At 35.5% G+C, this 16,041-nt stretch overlaps 1 long non-coding RNA gene across 1 annotated transcript in view; it reads right to left on the bottom strand.

The window, feature by feature from the left end:
- Positions 1-15,709, bottom strand: part of LOC133277400 (uncharacterized) — a 30,393-nt gene extending 14,684 nt beyond the window's left edge. Inside the window, exons 1-2 of the long non-coding RNA XR_009746189.1 lie at positions 15,607-15,709; positions 11,877-11,996 (exon numbers count right to left, since the gene is read on the bottom strand). This is a non-coding gene — a long non-coding RNA (uncharacterized LOC133277400). The remainder of the gene's footprint in view (positions 1-11,876; positions 11,997-15,606) is intronic.
- Positions 15,710-16,041: the final 332 nt, after the last annotated feature.

The raw sequence follows: 16,041 nt of genomic DNA, 5'->3' as shown, positions 1-16,041 counted from the left end.
GTAAACAATATGAAAGGACAGAGAAGCTCTGTTAAATTAAAGTTTTTAGATAGGCAAAAAAGGTATATTTATTTCAAACTGTTCTGCTGCATGTGAAATCAAGCTCAAGGAACTTATTTTAAAAGGCAATGAATTTCCCTTGCAGTGAGCTAACCACTTACAGGTCCAATTGGTTTATGTTCAGACCATCAGACACTGTAATGGTGCCTAATTCAGAGCTGTGGTTGGTCATCTGAAATCAATGCCACATGTTAAAAGATTTCTCTGCATCAAATGATGTTATAGGTAATTAGAACATTGATGGATCTAACAAAAAGATTAGAGAATTAAATTGTTAATCTAGTCACTCAAGATGAGAGTCATCTCAAAAAAATTAGACATCTAGAATTTAAGTAATTACTCTGAATTAATCATCCAAGCATTGAGTGTAGTATGTGGAAGACAAAGCCACTTCAAAAGTGATTCACCTCCATTTATCTCAGCTACATATTTATGGATCTATTTTCTATACCCAAAAACAAGAGTAGACAGGTCTTTCTTACCGTTGTACTTTGCTGCTTCTTACATTTTGGAAATTTTCAAGCTCTGGGAGATAAAGAAGCACATTAATACATTAGCAGAAATATTTTTAATTTGGCTATTATGTACTCTTTGCATTCATCTTCCCCCCTCAAAAATCAGACTTACAATTCATACATGAAAAGACATGGTGTTACAGTTGGACTAGTGTTTTAAGGGCAAGACAATAAAGGGCCAAAATAGTTTCACGACTTCCTTCCATGATGTCAAAATCAAAAGGTTATATGCTTTGTTTCCACAATCACTTCAAGGCTATCATTTCAAGATGCTTTTTCTGATAATATGAAGTGAGTGGAGCATAAAGCCTTAAAACAATCAGTACATTGCAATAAGTTGTATATTTCATAATTCCTTGGCAACGGGACAATGTTCTCTCAATCTGCATTTTGTCAGTGTTTTTCTATCCCTAATACCATGCCGATTTAGACAGCCAGCTTTTATGTCTTTGTGGTACAGCGAGTTGAGCTCTACAGATTCCTTTTAATCACCCATAGTGCATTTCAAATATCACTGTACATTTTTTCTGATCTTTTGCAAAAATATGTCATCTTTACTGCTAACAGATAAAGGGCCAACATGACACTTGCTGCACCTCTTATCAAGGGACATAACGGTGGTGTTTAGGAAACATGGCTTAGAGAAAAATGAAGTGTCTGAAGAAAAACTACTTCAGCCATTCTGGGTATGAAAATACTTTAGGGCCTCGAATACACATGTTTCAACCAGAGCAGGTCAGATTCTGCTTAACAGAAATATTTCTCACAGCTCCAGCCCAAAGCCAAGGGGCGTCCTTATCAAATATAAAAGACCTCATAGCAGCCTTCCAGTATCTGAAGGGGGCCTATAGGGATGCTGGGGAGGGACTCTTCATTAGAGACTGTAGTGACAGGACAAGGGGTAACGGGTTCAAACTTAAACAGGGGAAGTTTAGATTGGATATAAGGAGGAAATTCTTTCCTGTTTGGGTGGTGAAGCACTGGAATGGGTTGGCCAGGGAGGTTGTGAATGCTCCATCCCTGGCAGTGTTCAAGACCAGGTTGGACGAGGCCTTGGGTGTTATGATTTAGTGTGAGGTGTCCCTGCCCATGGCAGGGGGGTTGGAACTAGGTGATCTTCAGGTCCTTTCCAACCCTAACTATTCTATGATTCTATTCTATTATTCTATGATAGGAAATCTATTTTTTTTCATTTCTTTAGATAAATCAGATACTCTACCTCCAAGAAAGAGCTAAAATATTACAAAAGAATGATTTTTTTTTTTTTACTTTCCCTTCAATCTGCATGTTTGTACAAAATTAAACTAATCTAAAAACATCTTTGAAGTAAATATATCAAATAAACACTAACTTATTCCTGAAAAGGTGAAAAAGTAGGGTGATTTTATCCCCCAAAAAACCAAACCAAGATGACAGGTTTTCTACAGTAATGATATTGGAATAAAGAGTCAAATTAAACGCTGTCTTGACATCTTCAAATTAGCCTTTTTTTGAGGATGTCTTTCATCAAGGACATGTTTATGCTCAATATGGTTAAAATTGAAGGGATATTATTAAAATATTAGAGGTTAGACTACATTATGCAATGGTGTTGTTTTTTTTTTTACCTGAGTATGGGGGAGGGGATCACAATTCCAGTTAAATCAGTTTTGTTGACTGCATCTACAAATGATATGAGTTCTCTGTCCAGGACTGAGTGCCTAAGCATAAACCAGATTACCTGTTTGTAAGGCATAGAGCTATGTTCCCATGTTAGGATGCTATGCCCCACCTCTCAGCATTCAGTTACTTAACCTCAGAATTTGTTCACCAGTATATACATATAAGCACATCACTACGTACTAACAAGACTACCTACCTTCTGGACAGGTCTGCCTTTGAGCTGAAAAGGCTGGAGCGCAAGCAAATGAAGGGAGATGACCCTTTTCTTCTTTTTACTGCAGGATTGAAATGGATCAAAATTGCAAACCAGTTTCTTCTTAGGCTATCCCCAGTACCATAGCTAGAGTTTGAAGAGCTTCAGAGGAAGCCCTTTGAGTAAAGTTAGTCCTTCTGTTTTTCTGTGGAGATTATTTCAGCATAAACATACGATGAATTCTTGACATCATGATTGGAAATTATTATGTCATATAGCTCTTAGCATCTCCCAGTAAGGTAGGAATAAGTCCCATTGACCTAATGGCACTTAGTTGTAACCTGCATCTTTGCATTGCTTTGCTATGATTCCTGAAAGTACCAGGTCTATAGTTGCATGAGCAAAGGGGCCAGAGGAAGAAAGAATATTCTTTACATTTCAGTGCAGTTTGTCAGTGTGAAAATTAAATTACTGTTTCTGGTTAAGAATGAGATTACCTATACAGTACACTTTCTAATTATTCTCTTTATCTTTGAATAGAATATATGAACAGTCATATTCTGTATATTGTAAAACATTGCTAGAGGCAGGGGGGAAAATGGAAGATGATCTGATGTACTTTGAGGTGCATTTACATAGCTATTGAAGAACTAAATGACTGTGCTATAGAAAACCCTATTGTACTCAATGTCTACTGATTTGATAATAGCCCTGAAGAAATACATCAATCTCTGCATATTTGTCAGGGTTTTTTTTTTTTTTGTTTAGATTGTAGGGTTTTTTCTGAGCCTAGACCTAAATATAAATAAAGAAAGTAAAGTAAACTAAAACTAAAAATCTTCTTAAAAAAAAAACCCTACTATTGTAAAACTTGAACTATAGAGCAAAAACTACATAGCAATCATCTTGCTAAGACATACAGGTTCATGGTCACTTGTTAAAAAATAATAATGAGATTTGTTTCTAAATTCTTCGGAGTTACAAAATTTTAGCCAAATTAGTTTTAATATATTTGATTCCCCTGAGTAACCAAGGTGTTGGGGGAGAAATTTGTTTCAGATTTAACAAAAAAAAAAGCAAGCAAAAAAAAAAACTAGAATTTTTCCCCAGTAAAAGCAAATTTATTAGATAGATGATATATAGGGATTTTTCACACAAAAGAGTAAGAAAAATGTGAGTCTCAAAAGCAGCAAACTATAATATTTTCTTCAAAAGAAGTGAAAATATACTACTGCAATCATTGACTCTTTATCTTCTGTGGGATCCAGATTTTACTCAGTATTTCAAATTCAGTCAATAAACACCTGCTTCTGAATTTTCTCTTATCTGAAAGCTGTCAGAACTTTATTTTTTTCTAGAAACAATTTTTTGGTTATGTAATGATAAACTAGTGTGATCACAATTTCTTCCCAATCAATATTAGTTTATGCAAATTCTTTTTATTTTACTCATCAAGTCTGACGTTAAAATAGGATTGAGAGAATATTTTCAATTTCAGTCAGCTATATCCAGGTTATTTGCAAAAACAGACATGACAATAACATCAAGCTTCCTTTCTGCAATGTGAACTTTTTGAATCTTGAGTTACTAATTGAAGACCAAAATCTCTTGAAGAAGAGATTTGAGGATTAATTTTTAAATCATTTTTTAATCTGCTTATTCAGTTTTCATTACTGTGCAGTGGAAATTTATAATGAAAACTGCAATGCTTAGCCTTTAATAATTTTCCTGTTCTCAATATATTTAATCCCAAAGAGACCAAAAGCAGTATGCATCTGAAATATATTCTGTGGAAAAGGATATATATCACATTACATATATTTTATTTTACACATCTATTAAACAAATTTAAAAGTATTCTTCATAACTTCACTTGCTTAATGTAGCATATGCTCACTGATTTTGTAAATATGAGATCTCAGTTGCCAGCATAACACTGGGCAGAAAGTATTGTGTCACTGGTGTCTGTAATATACCACAAAGTACAAGTAAAAAAGCCAGTCTTACAGCTAATAAGGACTTAAAATTTTTAAAACAGCATCTGCATAATTTCATTGATAGGAACTGAATTATGCCCAGCTGAATCAGCCAAGGACTTTATCACATGTAGATGAGCAGGGGTGAATGGAAATTGATCTTCAGTTGTTTTTTTGAATTGACTCATGGAAGGCAGCAGGAGCTTTCTTGTCTTTAAAAGGATCAAGTTTTATATTGAGGATGGATTGACACAAAAGATAAGATTTTATGAAATGTATTTGCTTTTGTATTGTGCAGAGTTAGTTTAACTGTGGTTACAACTACTGGATGGACAGGAGAATATTTTATATCAAGTCTACCAAAATTAGTGTGGAGCCCATAATATTAACTTGCTTGATGCTTTTCTATAGTTTATGCATCATTATTGTCCGATTTGGGCTTTAAAATCAGAATTTAACTTCAGAGTGGGTGTGATTCTTGTTCATGTAACACAGATAAAAGAGCAAGGAAGTATTCATTTAAGTGCAGGTTAAATGGTTTCAGTTAAATAGATTTTGGGTACTTTTTTACCTCTGTTTTTTTAAGGATTTTTGTTGTCTTGTTTTAGAAGAATAAATTGAGTGAAAGAAATACATCATTTTCCTCTGATCCTCCTTGTAAAAATAAACTTTCATTGAGTCAAAGATGCCTAGGATATTCCAACCAAGTATGGTAACCCAAATCCATGCTCTCACAAAAAAAATAATGTTAATAATTTCAATAGTATTGTTAATAATTTTCAAAATTTTTGTGCAAACAATAAGTCTATGCAGAACTTCTCCATGTCTGTATAGATTTTTTTGTTTTCCTTTACCAGGTTAAAGGAGCCATCTTGAAGGGCATCATTTTAGGTGCTACAGAAAACTTTCTGCCACTAGTGACTAAAAGAGAAAACAAAGAACTTAGCACTGAAAATACATAGTGAACTCAAAACATCTGCATACGACTTTCTCTGCAATGTTCAGCATATTTGCATGGGCAGATAACTATGTTTATTACACTCTGAGAAAAGGTATCACCAGTACCTTCTACTGGGTTTAAATCAGTCCAGCAGTGGGACTCAGAAAAACTTGAAGGGAGGCATGGGAGTCAATTTATGCAAACCAGGCAGCAACAAATGCTCAAGGTCTATGCCACAGAGCCAGCCACAGGGTTGGCAAAGGACCCATTTCCAGTCTCCTGTCTGGAGAAAGGCTGAAGCTTATGGCTTGGTTTTGTGATCTCTCAGACACTTAGCTGCTCCTGCTCTGCTGCAAAAGCAGTTTTGACGCCCTATGGTGCCCTAAGAAGCAAGACAGATACCACTCTGCATACTTCCATGTGTTTATTCTCTTGAGACTTGCTGTAGAGATCAAGGAACTGACTGCACATCAAGTAAGTCATGTGGCCACCAATTAGCCTGGTGAGACTTCTATAGCACAGTGATGTTTGCAGTTTTGCTGTTGGGTTTTGGTTTGGGTTTTTTTCTGTTTTGTTTTGTGGCAAATGCAAGTAGGAATTCATAGGTGTCAAGTGAATGGCTGAAAAAAGCCATTTTCTGCAAACCTTGACCTTAAACTTGTATGATTCAACTCAGTCTGGAAGGGACTTTTCACCATACATAGTATTTAAAGAATTTCATTGATTTCCCAAGTTACCCTCCCTCCCACCAATAGCTCTGATGCAACTTCTTCTAATTAGGAAGTTGGTCGTTTCAAGGTATATTGCCCTGTTCACAGATCTCTTTCAGAACAGGAAGAACTTTCTTTCCTTAACCTTAGATTGTCCTTGCTTTTATGATGTACAGTGTTAAACTGAAAGTGTCTAGGATGTATGAGCAAGGGTGACTTTCTTTTTGGAGGGGAAGCATTTTTCAGAAACTGTCAAAAGCTAAGATTCACTAAAGTCACAAAAAGTATTTTCCACATAGTTCTTTCCTTACACATTTTCTTTATCTTTGAACTGAAAAGAACAGCAATATTACTCTAATTCCAAAGTTTTGCAGTTCATTGGTAGCACAGATATCATTCAAATCACATACAAGAGTTGTGCAATTATTTTGCTTGGTAAAACAGGCTCTAGATATATTTTCCACTGAGTCTATGCACACAATCGTATTTAACCATTCATTGGTAAACCCCACTTCAAACACTGCATTTCAAACTGCATAACATTTTTTTAAATAAAAATGTCCCAGAAATTTTAAGCACGGCAGGGACACTACTCTCTCTGAGTTAGTGCTCTGAACAAAAAGGTAGAGGCCTAATCAAATGTTCTACATTGTGGACATGAAGATACTTCACTCCACTGTGCCCAAGCAATTCTTTCTTGTAGAAAATAGTTTAATATTTAGAGACTGAATATGAAGGAGAACTGCAGAACAATCCTTTAATTCACTGGTTGAGTGGTCAGTTAGATATGAGGCTTCGTGATTTCAGTCTTCATCACCGTGAATATTTATTTAAACCTGCATGACAAGAGGCAGTTTGATACCTCAAGACTAGGACTACAGTATTATAATTGTGTTTTAGGGGATCTGGGATAGCACTCCTAGGCCATAGGAACACATAGTTTTTCTCTAGGTTTGTTCAGGGTACTCTTAACCTATTCCACAGCCCAGCTAGATAAGTCTCTTGACCAGTGGTCCTAATCATAAATTTATAAAATTCCATCCTAAAATCAAGTAGATCATTAGCTACTCCTCCTGGAATGCAGTGCCTGTGCCCCTAATGGCTAGGAGCCATTTTATAACTTCCATCTCTAATTTATTTTTTTATAGGCTTTTGCTCATGCACCAATGTTAACATCTAACTAAATAGATAATTTTCATTCTTAAAGTTTTTTGCCCTTTCCTCCTCAGTACATTCATATTCTTTTCTTACTTTTATTTTATTCTGTTCTGGATATTCTCTACCTCAAAGTCTGATTGCCACAGTTTGAAACACAGGTGCTTTGTTCCTTTGATTATTTGAGCTTACAAGTTCTGTGCTGGTTGCAGCTTGAAAGAACTGGTTTTTGAAGAAAGGTGATTGGACCTATGTTTTTTTGCAGTTCCATCTTATATTATGACTTTAACACATTCTTGTCTCTTTGGAAAATGGCTGTTAGTTGCTATTTATGTATCTCCCTCAGTGCATCCCATGCATGTATGCATATGTCATTCCTATACACTTTGCCTCCTTTGGACTAGTTAGGAGGAAGTCTGCTTTTGCTTTGCATAGCAGTCTCCTGCTTTCTGCTTCTTACCAAGCAGCTGGAGAACACACTATCCAGCAAGAAAGTGCTCTTCTCAATAGAAACTGCAGGGTAGAATTTCTCTTGTTGTTTTGGTTTTTTTTATTTTTTTTTATTTTTTTTATTTTTTTATTTTTACAGAATTACCCATCTGGCCTGTTTTAGATGTATTTTCTAAAATAAGACCAATCTTACCTAATTTGCCTTTAACTATCTTGAGAAGATTTCTGCCATCTTTAAAGGAAATCAAGAATGAATACATGTCTGGATGCAGTCAAATCCCATTTTCTGTGTCTGGTTCCCCTAAACCTGTCTGCCTTCCTTTGGCTCAACTAGCTTGTATTTTTATCATTGAAACATGTTGTTACTCTAAAAGGAAAAAGTTAAAAACTGAGCCTATTAAATTAAAGTTGCCTCTTTGTCTTCCTCCATGGTCTATTTGTCTCTCCCAAAGTTTTTTTGTGTGTGATCTCAGGAAGAATGGTTTAAAGAAAAATCTTATTTTCAGTTGAATCTAATGAACACCCAGTCTTTTAAAGCTATCTATCCTTTGTCTCACTTTATTCTTTGAGGGAAGAGTAGGACACACACAAAAAGGAAAATTTTTGGTGAAGTTTCCTGCTTGCAAACTTAAAGATGTGAGCCATTTCATAAGGCTTTAAAAACAGAAATATTTGGGCCCCTGTTTCTTCTTGAAACAATGCAATTTGTCATTTTCACCATGTAAATGGACTGGGAATAGAATGAAATTCAGCAGCTTTGTTCTATCTGTATTGTACCCAAGGAGTTGTTTATCTGTGTTCAGAGTCAACTACCTGCATTTCACAGTAGTCAGCAAAGGTATTTATATGTGGAGCACCTACATGGCTTCACATTCAGGTTCTTTGCAGACACCTTGTTCACAGTTTGGTGGCTTCTAATATTTCTTTGTATGATGGAAAAAGGTAGATAAAATATTAAAATAACAGTTGGATACTATGACTTGGAACTCATTCTCTATAATGCTAATCTGAGACTTTTAACTAAAAATCCCCCAAACTCTTCAAAGAGCTGGCATACTAAAATTCTTGAAGTTGATTTCTTAAAGAATATTTCTTTAAAAAAATGTAGATAAATGGACGGTATTTTGGGTAATCAAAATGAGAGTTTTGCTGTTAATTAACCCTTAGCTCTGAAGCTTGAACTATGGTGTGCAGTGACCTGCAAAAACTGTGGCAACGTAAATACTTCTCAAAATATATTATATCTCCTTTTGTCAGAGTCATAAATCCTAGACCATTGCTAATATTACTTCACTATTTTTCAGGAACATGTTAAAATCTTGTTAGTTCTGGGAAAGCAGTCTCCATAGTAAAATATTGGGTTTACTTTATTTGAGTACAGGAAATAAGGAGATGTATCTTTCTTTCATGAATTATATGAAGCTATTCTTTATAGAGCTTTCTAAGTCTTGATTGTTGCTATACCCTAAGGCTTCTTGTTGCAGGTCTTCTTATGTTAGGTGTGATTTTTATCTCTGTTTTTTAGTCATTCTTAAGACCAGTCTAACCCAGTTGTAAGTGGCCAGATAGATAGTTAAATTTTATTATAGTCCTAGATCATCTTATGCAGTGTAAACTATAATGAATTACACTTTGTCTATGGAACGAATTTCTCGACAGAAGCTTACAGGCTTATTTTAACCAAGCCAGCCTTGGGGCATTAGGGTCCTCTTATGTAACATCGACATTTAGCAACCAGCTCTCAAGCCTGTATCAGTGTGCTGTCTGTCAGTGTTGCACATGAAGATCCTCAATGGCATTTAATGCCATGCTAGTTGTAATAGGAAAGTTCCCATTTTGCAACTAGGAAACAGGCAAACAAACATGAAGTCCCAGATCCTTAATGGCATTTAAACTTCTAAGGCCCCTAGCAAATCCTTCTATTCTTGGGCAGTGTAAAATTGAATGGAAAAGCTGTGGAAGAACTATTTGTTCCATTCTGTGACCACTGAGGCACCCTTCCTGTTTAGGCCCTTCTAAAAGAAAGAAGCAAAGCAATGGACTCATCAAGACTCTTCTAAAAACAACATTCCAAATTATTTAATTTGAGTCTTGAGGTTTTGCAAGCTTGTGTAACAGGTGGTAGCCTTGCTCCAAAGCTGAATATCTGTTTGAGGCAAACAGCCAAGAGTCTTAAAACACTAATCACACACTACCAGCTGCAGGCAATCATATGGGTTTCCCTAGCTCCCTAAAAAAAGATAACCAGTGCGGTGGTGTGTGTGTGTGTCTATTTCTGTCTGCACAGATACATGAAAGTGGGTTAACAGCACACAGTACTTCTTTCCACATGCATTTGCTTTTTTGTCCAGTGAAGTTTTCATGTAAGCCTACAGATAAAATATTACAGCTTTTAAAAATATCACTCTACAGAATATACGAACATCAATTTACATTTGTTTCAACTGTGTAAGAAACCTTTTGTGATAAGAATTTACTATTTTTTTCTTGTTATTACCTTTTCCATTCAGAAAGAAACAACAGATAGAACCCTTTGAATGGGTTACTTCTTCACATTCATTAAAGGGTCAATGTCTGGACCTGGCATTCGTACAATGAGAAACCCACATTGGTTTTACCTTTAAAACAGTGGACTTAAATGACAGTTTGTGTTTGGATGTGCTACCCCCAACCTTTTTCTTTTTTAGAGAAAGAAAGGGGTAAAGAAATGAGGAGAGACAGGAAGCAGGCTAGAGGAAAGAGCAGAAGACAGATCTGTGGTAAGAGAAAATAGGTCTTATAAAAAATTACCACTTCTGAGTCAAGAGAATGGGCTAATGATCATACTTGTCAGTATCACTGTTAACAGGGATTTTTTTTTTTAACCTTTATTTTCAATAAGGCATTTTTGCATGGGAATGACCTACAAGACCCTCAACAATAAGTCTGCCTGGAAGTATTCTAATTAACTGTCGCAAATGGTCTACTATGCTGTCAAGTTAATGCCTTCTACCTGGTTGTTCACTGGCCATCATGTATTATTGTTCAGCGAATGACAGCAGTCAGGTTATTAAAGGTGTAGATATTAAATTAACAACAGTGGTAAACATCATAGCTGTACTTCACATCTCAGCAGAGCCAATGAAGTGGATGACACTGAATCCATGGTGATATGCTGCAATGACAGATGGGCATCATTTAACACAATACATCAGTGGGCAACCCACGTACCACAGCTGTCCTCCACTAAATGAATTAGATCAGGGTAATTAATCTAAGGCAGAAAGTATGACTAAAGTGGGTCCTAAGCAGAATTAGAAACTAATAAAATATTCTGTTAAAAAAGGGAAGGGAAAAAAAAAAAAAAGGGCTCAGTGCAGCCTAAGTGTGGAAATGGTTGTTAAGTATTTTAATTGCGCACCCAAAAGACAATGCCCATTTCCTTGTGTGAAGGAGTATATAACAAACACTTTTTTCTTCTCCAGGATTTTGCCATAATTTCTTTTATGACCACATGCGATAAGGGAGAGAACAACAACACTCCTTTGATACATTTGCTACAATCAGAAAATCCTATCAACTTTTTTACTTGCATTTACTGCTGATAGAATTATTCCTTGTTACAGATCCTCCACTGATATTGGCTGAGTTATTGAATTTCTATGGCATTTTGTCTGAAGGATTTCTTATTTCTGTTTTTGGCTAGGAAGGTAGTTAAAAAAATAAAAAAGCAACAAACAAACCTGCACAATTCCCTTTCCTTCACAGAAAATTTGTAGTGTTTCTACATCATTGGTTTTCTTTCCCACTTTTCCAACCTTTAATGGGTCAAAAAATGACTACAGAGAAGGGCTAAAACAAGTTTTTCTTTCTGCTATACTAGTTGATTACAAAAATATTTCAACACATGGATGTTCCATATGAATATGATGCAAGTTGTTTTTTGACTAAAAACAAACCAATGTTGTGATGTGTGTTTGGGATCATAAGCAGTTTAAATATCAGAGGCTCAAAGCTAGGGTATATCAGTTCATCCCAAAATGCAGTCAATTTAAAGAGTAGTTGTAGAACGGGAAGAGCAACAAAGAACTGCAGCCCTGAAAATTTCTTTGTTAGTCTTGCAGGTTCTGTATTAATTCTGTTCCACTTCATTTACTGTATGACATCTGCAATGGAAAATTTCCCTAAAGGATATCTCTGACAATGGTAAGCATCGCTCAAGAGTCATGTACTCACTTGATTCTGTCAGCTCACTCTCAGCTTCTTTATTCTTTTCCCTTCGCCTAAGACAGCCATCACCCTTTGAAACACTTCTTTCGTTGTAGGTGGAGACTGAGATTTGCTACTACTTTTAACCTGCAGGGGAAAAGGGAGATGAGGAAAGAGAATTATTTTGGGAATAGGTATTATAGCAGCGATTATGTTAGACTGGTGTAACGAAAACTTATGCTGCTACTAGGCTAGTGTGAACCTACAGACAATTCCTGAAATGTATTGATTTTTATGAGAGTGAGGTTTAAAAACAAGTCATGTGTGAGAACTCTTCACTGTATTTGAAAGTGCATCTGAATGACTAAAACTAATTTAGTGTTGTTTTGGTAAACTCTCCATTGTGAAACAAACCTTACTCTCTGTGAGCATTGCAAGCTCTTTTTCTGAGCCTTTCCACACTGGTAAACCAGAGCAGTCTTATGAAAAGGTTATATGGCATATGCTTGGATATTGCAGCATAACGTGCTCCCTATATAGGTTGGGTTTGCATGTGTGAGTACTATATGAGTGACAGAATGACAGGCTCTCAGTTATTTTTAATTAATACCCATACTTCTACCTTTGTGTTACTTTTTCTTTTGTGGCATCATGGGAAAAAAATGTCCATCTAATATACGAGCACTATCTCTCACTAATCCATTTGTGCTTTCATTATTGCATCCTCTTCTTTGTGTTCCTTGAAACACATTTCACCGCCATGCTCAAAACCTATATGCTCAGATCAGCGTTTTCCCTGCAGCCTTGTGTACATATGTAATGGATTTCCTCCACCTTTAGGTTCAAGATGCAGCATAACTCTTGTCTGACCACTTTTATAGGGATGGAATTTTCTTTTGCACAGATAATCATGCAATACCTTCCCTGACCAAAGGGACACTCTTATTTTCTTGTTTTCAGGTTTTTTTTCTTTTCTGATCCGACCAGAAAATTAGCCAAATAGCTTTGGCTGAATCAAACAGCGTGTGGCATTTTATGAGCTTATTCCTGCACAATATATAAATGTTTTTAACCTACCCACAGATGGTTTCTATACAAGTATAGTATCAGTTTTATCTTTGTAGACATTCCATCATTGATGTCTTGTTTTTAATTACTTCACTCATATAAAAACTCTAAATATCACAGCTTTTTTAAATCAACGGTCATATACACCTAGGGTTTTAGATACAGTCATTGTTATGATTATGAACATACCAATAAATAAAGCATGGACTGCAATATAAATGAAATGTATAGAATATGCTGTCTGCGAATATTCAAGAAAATAAAATGCCCTCAGTTTTTCTCTATTACATTTCTTCTAACTTGCAGAAATGTTTATGCCTGTGGGAGGAATATCCTTTCCTCGAAATCATACCAGCATATGTTTTTTTTTGTTATATAAGACACTGGGAACTGAACAGAGATAATAAATCAACTCTGGGTAAATGACTAGAAAACTTTGGATAGCCACAACTCCAGTTTCTTCTGACTTGATTCCAGTCGAATTGCTTTGAGGTGAAATGCTACAAATGTCTCATTGCTATCTTCTCTGACTTGGCCTCCATAAAATGGTTCACTTTTTGTAAACTTTTGAAAATTAGCATCTGTAACCAAGTATAATCACCTACATTGCAGAAAAATCATGCATAAACTAAGTTAGAAATAAATGATGATTTATCAAGGTGTCAGTGTCATGTGGTGATGGATGAACCACAAAGACGTAATAGTTCAGTTTGCATACTCATTGAAATAGTGCGTCTTCATCAGCAATATATTCCTATAGCTTCTTTTGAAAATCAGCTGAAAACCATAGAAGAAACAACTGACACTTTACCTATTCCATGGTCCCTTAGTGCCCAACCTTTCTGATGCAGCCTGTCTAAGTTATTTGAAATGTCTAGAGGTTTTATTTGCTATGCTGACTACACTGAAATTTGGAAGGTGATAGACGTTTTACAGATTTTATTATCTGTTCATGCAGTATCCAGCATAAAGGACTCATCATCACTGTAGCCTTTAGTTACTTTTACAACTTAAAAATGAATAATGAATATAATAATTATTTTTTATTAATATGAAAGTTAGTATTTCTCTGAATATCCTAATATATCTTATTTTACAACATAACATTGCAGTGCTCAGACCACAAGTTCTAAAGGGGACATGGACATGACATCTCAGGACAGAAGGAGATTATATAGAGATGAAATAATATATTGCACTTTTTTCCTTGTCTTTTCAAAGCAACAGCAGCACTGTTTTCAGCACTGGTAAAAGCTTCTATATAAATACTCTATGGATTGAATTCCTCTGCTTAACTACAAAACTGTTCACCTAAGACAAAAGCAATTTTTTCCTAAAATTCATCAGTCCCACAAGGGATTATCATGAAAGACAGAGAGTTCAAATAATTTTTCATTATCATTAAATTCTATACATAGTTTGCTGAATCAGCCTAGAAAAGGTTACAATGTTATGTGAGCAATGATCAAAGGGGATTGGAAAAACTAATCAGAATATGATCACATGAGATTTCAAAATCAGCAGATGATAACATCTCAAAACTGCTGACTTCAAAGGAGTAAAAATTATTTCAAATGACACTGCTAAACTTCCACTGCAATCTACCTTGCTTTTGAGATTGCACATCAACATTTCTTCTTCACTGTCATCATTACACTTACTTTTATGTGGTATTTTCCATATGGAACTAGAGATAGTTTCTGAACCTGTGATTATATGAGAAAAATATTTCTTAGCCTGATTCATAACAAAGATCCTCTTATCATATATCCAGCCTATGTCTGGAGAGAGAAATTTGTTAGCCAGCGTTCTCAAAAAAATTATGAAGCAAGGGGGTACTTTGTTTATTAGATGTAAATATAAACATTTAAGTTCCTTGAACATTAAGTTCAATTAACTTTGAGGAATGCTGAGAATTAGTTTTGTAAGAGTAGGATACCACAGTACGATGGAAATTGATCTTTTGGGATCCATTTTCAGCATATGTTTTTTTGATGTATTATTTAAGATTTCCAAAACAGCTCCTTATTATAGAAGTTATACATTCATAACTTCTTGAAATTCCTGCTGTACAGAAACATAGCATTAGACTTAACCAAACCATTGACACTATTTCAGAAGCTTCACTGCAAAGTTTCCAGGGCTTTTTCTTGTTGAATCTATGCATTTCTAGGCAAGCAGAAGCGTAATAGCACCTCATGTCAGGCTTGTGTTAACTCTTTAGTAAGAACCAAACCATATATTCACTGACTTCCAGCAACTACAAAGATTACAAAAAGATTGTTTGGCCTTAAATCTCTTATCAGAATATGTCAGGTTAAATGGTCATAACCCTCTTCTTTTCCTGACCCAGTCTGATGAGGCTAATTAATGCCAGCATTAGCTCCCAGCAGCCTTTGCAATCTTAACAGGTTTAAGCATGATAATGAGCTGCACGGCAAGAGCAGAGAGGTGTTTTTGTGTCCTTTTCCTTTTACTAGAAGAAGCATAGAGCTAGTCTCAATAAATCTGTGTGATATATTTTATCATCCTTGACCCAAGAACTGGGAGAGTGGGAGTTTCTGCAGAAGAGAATATTTAGCTCCTAGTGGAGATGCATGTGTTTTCATTCTGTGAGGTCTGGTCCACACGTTTTAGTTCTCGTGGTGACTAATCTACTTTTATTACATAGGGTGTGAATAAAACTCACTTTATTTTCCGCTGCATAGCATCCTTCTTGTTTCTATGTCTTTTGAAACTGAAATGCTGCCCGCTAGGCTAGTTCAGCTTTGGTGTACTGAAGCTTGAGGAGAGAAGTGTGCTGGAAAACAAGACATAAGGATAAAAAAAGGTCAGGAAAAATGAACAAACTAATCACAATCAAGTACTCTAGTCACAAAAAGAATCAACCCTTTATTTATTTTACTCAGGAAGTAGATCAGTAACTCACTGATTTTATGTATCAGCAATTATCAGGTCTTACTATCTTATACTCTGAGACTCTAGATCTCAGATAAGTCTTCAATACCAAGTAAATAAATAAACATTTTGTCTGTAAAATATAGAGGAACATTCACCAGGCTCCGACTTTTATGTTTTTGAGAAAAAAAAATATTAATCTGAAGCCAATCTGTATGTCACTGAG

This window comes from Pezoporus flaviventris, unplaced genomic scaffold, assembly GCF_033815535.1.
Source record: "Pezoporus flaviventris isolate CSIRO_AGI_PZ_B2104156 unplaced genomic scaffold, CSIRO_AGI_Pfla_v1 ptg000055l, whole genome shotgun sequence".
Taxonomy (NCBI): domain Eukaryota; kingdom Metazoa; phylum Chordata; class Aves; order Psittaciformes; family Psittacidae; genus Pezoporus; species Pezoporus flaviventris.
The sequence above is the reverse complement of the archived record's forward strand: the minus strand, read 5'-3'. Positions and strand labels throughout refer to the sequence as shown.